This window comes from Rousettus aegyptiacus, unplaced genomic scaffold, assembly GCF_014176215.1.
Source record: "Rousettus aegyptiacus isolate mRouAeg1 unplaced genomic scaffold, mRouAeg1.p scaffold_m13_p_13, whole genome shotgun sequence".
Taxonomy (NCBI): domain Eukaryota; kingdom Metazoa; phylum Chordata; class Mammalia; order Chiroptera; family Pteropodidae; genus Rousettus; species Rousettus aegyptiacus.
The window spans coordinates 25,328,788-25,338,984 of record NW_023416288.1 but is presented as its reverse complement, the minus strand read 5'-3'; the positions used below and the strand labels follow the sequence as shown (position 1 = coordinate 25,338,984).

General features: G+C 33.7%; 1 pseudogene; it reads right to left on the bottom strand.

Moving 5' to 3' along the window:
* Positions 1-5,904: 5,904 nt before the first annotated feature.
* Positions 5,905-6,775, bottom strand: LOC107518734 (annotated as a pseudogene).
* Between the last annotated feature and the right edge of the window lie 3,422 nt (positions 6,776-10,197).

Genomic DNA, 10,197 nt, shown 5'->3' with positions numbered 1-10,197 from the left:
TTGAAAGTAGCTTTGCTACTTGTTAGTGGTGTAACCTTAGGTAATCTACCATTTGAACTTTTAAAGGCTCAGTTTCCTCATTTGTAAAATGTGGAAATTATTAGTACCTTTTTTTTTTTAATTGTGAGGATCGAGTATATGCCATGTATTTTGAACCATTTTTAATAATAAAATAGCTATTCTTTGGCAGTTTACTACACATTCCCCATATTTTTCTGAAATGGTAGGCTTTCTCTGCTGATTCAGGACATGGATTTTCCTAAAATAAGACAGTGAGCATTATATTAAATAAAATATGTCATCTAATATTTATTGTAATTTTCATTTATATGATTATTAGAAAAGGTATTTTTGCATATTTATGTGTTTACATATATATTTATTTCAAATTATTTTTCTCTTCATTAGCTTATTTTTCAATAGTAAGTTTATATGATTTATAATGCATATCTATATGTTAATGATATTGAAAAGTTGCCTGCTGTATTTTTTCAAAAATACTTTCCCATTTATACTTATTAAAAAATTTTGGAAAGTCTGTAATCCAACCCAGGCTATTTAAGTCCTCTGTATTTCCTTCTAGTAAGTTTCTTATTTCTTTTTTAAATATTTAAATTCTTATTCACTTAAAAGTTTTATTGGTATAATATGATTATAATTTTGTTTTAAAAATTATCAATTATTGTTCTAATACCAGTATATGAATTACACTTTCTCATGAATTTGAACAACCACATTATCTTAGAATAAAGTCTTTAAATTTGTTTCCATCTCATTTTGTACTTTCAAAATTTCTTGTATGTGTATATCAAGTATATACTGTTTTGACTCATGGCTCTTCAAATATGTTTCTTCTGAATTCCTTTTTTTCAAAATGTATTTAATGCTTATAGCACATCATTCCATTCAGATGAATTTTAAAGTTATTCTAACACATTTCGGTAAATCACTTCGATGATTTTAACTATCATTAAAATATATTCACAGATTTACTTAAATTGATATCATTATAATGTGTCTTCTTGGATGAGAAATTTGATCATGCTTCACTATAAATATATTTTATAAATAGGATATTGGTTCTAAGTAACTTTGGAATAATTTTCTTTAAAGAAGGCTGTATTTTTGGTTCATGTTTATTATAAAACATTCTCATTATAATCTTTAATAATAAATTTATTAAATTTTGTTCCCAAACATAAAATTGTTGCAGAGCAAAACATACTAATTTTTGAGGAATATAATAACTGTTTATATACATTTATAGAATTGTTAATTATACAATTAATAAAACAAATCAAAGAATTAAAAATTTATTGAGTGAATCAATTCACAAGTATATTTAAAATCTCTATCATGAATGTTTTCCAATATTAAAAATTTGAATTGTTTTTCTAGGAAAGAATATGTTAAGAGACATAAATATGTGCCAGTTAAGAAGTATTCTCTAGAGAACTTTCTGACCATTGATTCAAGAATGAATCTGGGTCTAGCTTTTTTGGTCTAATTGATTCAATGATCTGTCTAGTCAGTGATACCTGTGTTAAAAAAAAACTTCTTTTATTTGCTAATCATGAGACTGCATCAGCCGATAAAAGATGAGCATTCATTCCATGGAAAATTATAATTCAAATAATTCATTGATAATTCAACCATAGAACTTTGTCTTTTATTCATAGATCTCCAACCTATTATATAGAACCATAAAAATGGGCATGGCTTGTCTACATATAAGATTTGCAACTTCTGAACTACACATACCTTTTTGGATTATAAGGATGATTGATGAATTTTTATTTCGAAAAGAGAGAAATCATTCCATACATGATCCCTATCTGATCTTTATAGATTGTTTTTAAATGCTCAGTCATTAAATTTGTCAGACAGAGTTTTGTTTTCTCCTTTGTTCACATTGAAGTTAATTCATAAAATAAAAAAAAAATAGTATTAACTAAAAATAAAGTTTGGGGATACGCATATCATTCCACTGCAACATGCTTTTTAAACTTTGTCCTTGAAGATGAATTTACAAGCAGATATAGCCAACTTAATTGAAGTGTTTTAACCAGTTCCAAGTTTTCTGTTTCATGGCTGCTTTAAAAAGGTTATATAAAGCTGTTTTACTGCTATTGACTTTGAATTCACAAACCACTAAGTTCCACTATACTGAACATGTATTATCATTTCATAAAACTCATTCAGCTTCATCATTCCAGTAAAGATATGACAAGGCTGTTTATCAGTAGGTAATAAGACAGATAATTTAACTGTACAAGCTCTAATTGGTCTAATTCACTAACTGACCTCTCACCACTTGATTCACTAGTACAATTGAGCTCTGATAAAGCCTTTAATTGTAAATTGCACACAGCTGTGAGCTGCTTCTCACGCTGGCACAAAAACACTATCATCGACTGTTTCATCTCTGCGACCTGCTAATTTGGAGCATATGTAACTGTTTTTAATGCTGAAGGCTTGACATACCACAAACAGCAGATGTTGCAGCTGCCCCTGAGACGCTTTATTTAATTCAATTACGTCTTTTGGAGATATGTAAAAAAGCTAGGCAAGATGAGAGAGGGCAGGAGAATGTTAAAAATGGAGCCCCTGGTTGAGGCCCAGGTGGCTCGATAGGCAAATGATTGGGTGAATGTCTAAATGATCTTTTTAATTGAGTAGACTGACGGCTAATCAGGGTCATGAAGTGTTATCACACTGATGAGCTGAGTGGAGCCCTGGGCTGCTCTGCAATTAATGCCGCTTTTGTGAAAGGAGAAAAAAGAAAGATAATGTATACCATCTGGCAATTGTTTATGATAAAAGCAGCAGTTTGCTGCAAATTCAAGTTAAATGCTATTCATAACATTATTTTTGCTGCTGCTGAGGGCAAGGACACGAAGCCCAGGCCTTTGTCTGACTTCTCATTCTCCTTCTCAACCAAAACACTCATTTTCTTCCACGTGTGTTATTATTAATTACTTGGCTCTTGCTAATGTATGGCCTGAATGATTCCCTGTTTGATATGCCAATAAAAAGGCCAGCATATACTTCTTGGAATCTACTTCAACTTTCATGCCAATGTATCCGATTACAATAAAACAAAGCAACGGTTAATGTCACAGACCAAATCCAGAGAAAACAAGTCCAGTTTTCTTTTTGTCCTAAAAAGCTTGTCTCTTTGGCACCTCTGTGATTAAGAAGAAGAGGGGGGTGATGGAGTTTTTAACAACAGTGACAAAATGTCTACATGAAGTGACTTTTTTTTCCAGCCTCAAGGAGGTCAGCATTTGCAAACTTTAAGCTGATAGAGATTATTCAAAATTATCCAATATTTTCGCTCTTTATTTATCATTTAAGATGTGTGAGAATATCATCAAAATTGACACAAACGTAAACTTAAAATAAAATGTCAATTGTTAGCATGAGAGTTGTACACAGGTCTCTCAGACACAACAACACAAAAAATAAATGTGCTTTCATTTTGAATTGCTGACAAGACCAGAAAGTAAGTAATCAAAAAGAGATTTTTAGTAAAACCTTTAAAAAGCTCAACTATCATTGTCACTTTCACTTCAAATTATCAAAACATACAGGGACATACATATTCAGGAATATAAAGTGAGGAAATAAAACACAGCCTAAAATCATATAGTTTATGCAGTCAGACTCCATGATTTTTAACTTCTTGGTGGCTTCAGACACAGTTGAGGTGAATGCTGGCCTTAAAAGTTATCTATTAGTATAAAGAAAGGGTAATGTCTGACTCAGAATCTGCTTTCTGGAAGACAAAAGCATCACCTAATATAATTTGTTGGACCTTTTTTGGAAGCTTACTACACCCTGGGTCCAGTACGAGGCACTGGAAATATGATGATCGTAAGGACACAGAAACTCTTCTTAACAATTTTAAAGTCTGATGAAGCAGACAGATGCATAAGTAGAATTTAGGATGGAGTGTAAGGAGGCAAGAAAGTACTATACCTTATAGGTGTAAAGCCCAACCCAGATCTTGAAAAATGTGTGGTGGGTGTTTAGAGAAGATAACATCAAGTCGAGTGATAAAATGTTGTTTGATTCTGTAGGAGACATCTCTTTGTTCAGAAGAAGTTAAGAAAAGTAGTTATAAAAAAAGCCATAATAAAATAAATGTAACATGTGATGTGTCAGAAAAGTCCTTGTGGGACAAGCCCTAGAAAGGCTTGATAAATATTTACTGAATAAACATATGAATTCATTTATATAAATGTAATAAGCATGTGAATTATCAGGGAAGTATTTCCATCCACAGTATCATCTGGGGGTATAGAGATTCATCTCCCAAAATGATGATAAAGAAGAATATTAATGAACATAATTATTCTATAACACAGAATTATCACAGATATGTAGTGAGTTAATTGCCTGTCTATGTTGTCACCTCGAGTAAATCATGATCTCCTTAAAAAGAAGAATAATATTTCCACTTCTTCAATTGCTTCTAAAATAGCTTCCATAATATTAAGGTTGTAGACATGTGGTGAATACCTACACAAGTTCACATTCATGCTCGGGTATCCATTCACCAACATTAATGGAAGGGCAGACCACTATGTGGCTAACGATGTCTGTTTGCTTCAAAGAGCTTTTGTTTTGTTTTGCTTTGATAATATTCATGGAAAGAGAAAGGAAAGGGTACAATGAAAAGAAAAATTATAAAATGGTCCTCTCAAAAAGATAAAATCATATCTACCATTGCAATAAAACATTTTTAGAATAATGTCTACCAAACCAAAATAAAATAACAATAACAACAAACACACGTGCACAAACATATACATACACTAAAAAAATCAAAAAGTCATTTTGGTTTGAGGAAGACATTCAAGTTATTATTTTGTATACAGAGACAAATGAAAACTAAATGCAGTTTCCTTCCTGAAGAAGCATGCTGAACAGGCCCTCACTATTAATAACAGAGTCAGCTAATAGACCTTGAACATGTCTTATATAAGAGGACTGAAAAGAAAACAAGCTCAAATAAAGTGTGTCAGGATCATAAGTCAATCTCCAGTGTCTGGACTTAAGAAAGATTAGTTTATTTTGAATTTTCTGAGAGAAAATATTAATTCTAACAATAACTAGTATTCGATAGGTACTTATTATTTGCCAGGAATTGTGATCAATGTTTTATATATATTATCTGACTTAATCTTTATCTGTCAGATGAATGTTATTATTCGTATATTTCTTATGCAGAAAGAGGGACACAGGAAGGTCCTTTTAGTCAGCCAAATTTATAGTTACTAAGGGAAGAAAGAAGGATTTAAGCCAACTTCTGACTCCAAAAACCCAAGCTCTTCAACAATATTCTTTACCTCTTGTCTTGGGAAAAGTTTAGGGACATGAGAATCATTCTTGAGCTAAAACCTGTTGTGTGTGTGTGTGTGTGTGTGTGTGTGTGTGTGTGTGTGTGTGTGTTTTACTTTGTACAGGTTTAAATGAGTAGTTTTTGTTTTTGTACTTTTCTAACTGTATCAAAAGTTCTTTCCAAAACATGACCTTAGGAATCCCCAGGTTCAAATATGCCCCTGAGCCTGTCCCACCACCATCTTTCATGTCTGGGTATCTTCACCAGCATTAATCCCCTGGATAGAGGCAACCAAGCAGAACCCTTCCTCTGTGGCATGAGTTGTTTGCTGACTTCAGAGGCGGTAGCTGTGGCCAACATGGAAAACACTGAGACATTTCCCTTGGAACTGAGCTGTGGGGAGAAGTACCTGCCAGGAACATCTCTATCTTTTCCCTGACCTTTCTCTTTCAATTTCTGAAGATATAGCAGAAAAATAATCTTTGAAGATACTGGATAATAATTCCCAAATACAAAACACATACGTCCAATGCATTGTGCTTTCAGATGATCCAGGTTTAGTTTGGCTGCTGGAGGTGCTGATTGATGCATTCACTTCAATAGCCAGGTAAGCCCACGTCCTTGAGGAAGCCCATTCTATTATGAGTAGTGTGATGGGCCTCTGAGAGATGAAAAGGACACAAGAACCCTGAAATTCTTCCCCAGGAAGGCAAATTTCATGAATGAAGTCTTTCAAACAAATAACACCAAACTTCCCCAGATGCTCTTCAATCACTGTGTCGTCTGTCAAAGGGATAATTTTATTCTTGACCTTGGCTTGTGTACATTTCAAGATGAGTGACTCGACAGACTTCAGATTTGGAAATCCCTCGGTCACATAAAGTTCCACGACATGGAGCATTTTTATGATTTGGGGGGTCACTTTGACAAAAACATGACTGAAAATCTTCTTTAAGAGAAGCCTTGCAGTGGTCCTCTTCACCATTAAATCACCCCTTTAATCATTTGGATGTGTACAACAAAGGCCAAGGAATGTTCACCTAGCATTTCTAAACCAAGAGGTTTCACTTCTAGTCCTCTGGGCCATACCTTTTCATGCAGATCCCCAGGAATGCGTAAAACATTTCCAGTGGCTTAAAACTGAACTTTTTTTCCTTTCCTCTGCTCCTTCTTTTCCAAAAGTACATGCTTTGCCTGGGAGGTTTTGAGGACCTGATAAGCCTTCCTCTTTTTCAGGAGATTTTCTGCAGCTAAGGAAATCCTTCTTCTTTTCTCTCCCCCTGCCATTTTTCCAATGCTATGGCTACAGCCTAAGTGAGTATTTTGTGAATTATTTTAATGGTTGTATTTCATAATATTCTTTAATTATGACTTTTAGTAATAATTCTAGGCTAACTGTAAAATATTTATATATTTAATGTGGAAAATAGGCTTTCTCAGGCTCCAAGACTTCCAACACAAGGAAACTCAAAACTAGTCTGATCAAAGAGTTTAACCTCAGCAAGGGTTTAGAAAAGGTATGCTTTTTAAAAAATTACTTTTAAAGTGTAAATACTTGTTCTTGTACTGACAAAACATAATTATTTTTAGCCTACTTTTTTTCATTCCATTATGCATATATTAAATATATATCATGAACTAGGTATGGAGAGTCCAGCTAAATAAACAAAGTTTTTTTTTTTTTTTCCCTATTCTCAAGGGGTTCCTGGGGTAGTTTAAGAGGCAGACACCTGAAATAATAACAATTACAGAACTAACCAATAGCTCCTGCCTACATTCATTTAAAATCTGTAGGAGATTTGATTGTCACATAAGGTATCTCGCTTTTCCAGCAAAGTCCCTGAGTATTGCATGAGGAAACATCGGAGCAGTGCTAAAGTGAGCATCTAGCAATGAAAGGCACAGGCAGAAAGAGGGGGAAGCTGAGGGAAGAGTCCTAAACAGCAGCCAAAAGCAAACAAGAGGCCAGCTCAAGGAAGCCTGTATGGAAAAAGTACATGAAATTGGATTTCATAAATCTCAACGTCAGTCAACCAAATGATAGAAAGAGGGAGGAAAAGGAAAGACAAAATTTACACAACATTTTAATGTCATAGTTCACTGCAGAGCATTGACAGGGGAGCACAATAGTGAAAGTCACAATGGTATGTCACATAAACAATGGAAACTCTATGAAGAAATCATCTGAATTGGGACCTAGTGACAGAAAGTCTCTTTCTAACCTTATATTAACTTTTCGGCATTGCTAATCTTGAGAAATAGTACTAACAATCAATAGGTATATCAGGGTCAAACAGAATAGGGATTTTATCCCTCTTTCTCTTTCTATATCTAATATAAATTTAAGGTGATTCTTACAGACATACTTTTGCTCACGATAAACAATGTGGGAATCAAGACTCAACTTTTCTGGAATTGTATTAACAGCCCAGAAAGCAGGTGATTATTTTTAGGCTATGAGATACATAGAGTCCCTTGACACTGGGAAAGAAAATGAAAAAGAGACCACACTTATGTGAACTAAAAAGTTCAAAGGGAAGGTGGGCTTTGGGTTGATCATTGAAGGCTAACAGTACAGTGAAGAGTAAAGTTGTTCAAGATGCTCCTGCATAAGGTCACACTGGCTCTACTATGTACATCCTGGGAAGACTTGGACTGATCATCAAACCTCTTTTGTCTCAATTTCCTGGTCAATAAAGCAGGAAAAATAAAACACCTCATAAAGTTATTTCAAGGATTAAAGGTGCTGAGACATTAAATCTTTGAGCACAATGACTGGCAAATGGTAAACACTCAATAAAGGTTAGTGATTATTTTTTATCCTTGTAAGAAATAACATGAAAAAAAAAAACTAGTGGAGGTGGCACAAGTTACGTGTGTAAAATTGTTAATGTAGAATGAGAATATGATCTATCAATTGTAGAAAAAAAGAACAGACAGGTGAGTAGAGGGACTATATTGAGACTGATAAGAAAAGTAAGCATTTTAAGACTATCTGCTAGAGTAATTTTAAAGTCCTAAGTGTCAGTAAGCATTGAGTGTCATTGTCACCTCTCAAGTGGGACAGCAACATGGAAGGAAATAAAGCTCACGAATTCATACAACATGTAATGAATGCTTATTATGTATTAAGTATTTGGAGCCCAGTAGAGGCTAGTTGGGCAGATAAGAAAACAGGAATATGGAGAGATTATGGCTACAGGAATTGTTGGCTAAGAGGGAATTGATCTAAAACCCCTAAACCTCTTAAGTATCTTCTAAGTGAATTCTTAAGTGTTTTTCTTTGAAAACAAACAAATAAATAATAATAACAACAACAAAAAAACAATATCCAAGAATTTGCCCTGGTGTCCATATACCCAGGGTCTTAAGTGCTTGCTCCAAGTGAGATTACAGGAACTGTTATTACATGTCATAGAATGGCAATAATTACCAATAACAAGTCAGGATATGTCAAATAAATAAGAGTAAAGAAAAAGGAGAAAAGAATAAGGATTGATCTTGGGTTTACTTAGCTGAAAGGTAGAAGAGAAGTCAAGACTATTGGTCAGAAAGGAAGAAAAAACAGAAGTATATACTCTTAAAAAAGATAATAAAACTTTATTTTAAAGATGAATGGTATTAACAGTCAAATGCAACAGATATGTCAAAGAGATTAGAAATTGGAAGATTGTTGCATTTGGAAAAATGGAGAGAACTGTTAAGTTTTCAGGGAATAGTTTCAGTAAATAGAGGGAGCCTTGAAAGCTACTACAGGAGAATAATACCACTGATTGATAATATTGTTTAAAGATGACCTCTTTCAATAAATCTGCCCTCATGGCACAGTTTATAGAGAGACCTGGGTGTTCTCTTCTCCTACTTCGAAACAATTTCTCAACATACTCACTCACTTATAGCCAAGAAACTAGACTAAAAAGTTCCTGAGACCAGACGCTTTTATTTATTATGCTTGATGCATATACTATAGACACTCAACCTGTTAATGAATTGACTAATAGGAAATCTTAACTTGAAAAAAAAAAATACTTTCATTACTTTTGATATTCTATTTATCATTGTGCAGTTGAATATTCATTTTAATCATGGGAAACTTGACAAATTGCAACAATATAAATGTTATCTTCAGTGTAGTCCATATACCTGCTATAATTGTATGGAAAATAAATGTGGGCAATAGGTTTTCTAGGTGTTGGAAAACTAGAGACAGAGTTCTTATCCAAAGGCACTAACTCATTGAATCTTATTTCTACTCCTTTATTCTTGACACCCTGAAGATACAATCTTACTAATGGTATGTTTTTTCATGAACTAAGAGAGCCTAATATTTAAATGGTTCCCTTAAATAGAAACACATAGATTATACAGTGTAAATTTTCCTGGAGTGGTGACATAACCCTGAAAATAAAAAAAAAAAGGCAGTGGCTTACAAAGAATTTAACATTCCAGACCCACTGAGCCCCTACTTTGCAATGGTAGCCACACTCCATGTTAAATCGTCTGAGGCCAAAGAAAACTACAGTGGAATAGGTTGCATTTTTCTCCCGCCATGTGTTAGTCACACTTCCTAATATCCATATCTTTGTGGATATAGTATGTGGTCAGTCATGTGAGCTATTTGACCGATGAAATATCAGCAAACATATTGTAAAGTTTGCTCTATCAGAACACTGTGAGCTGCCACATGAAAAAAATATGGTCAGTCTCCATGAAAATGAAAGTTTTATTTGTATTCATATGTAATATATACCATGAGATCATGTATTAGAGCCCAGCTGACCCACAGACTCTTGAAAAATAATACTTTATTGACTGTTTAAAATCACTAATTTTTGAGAAGGCTTGCTAGT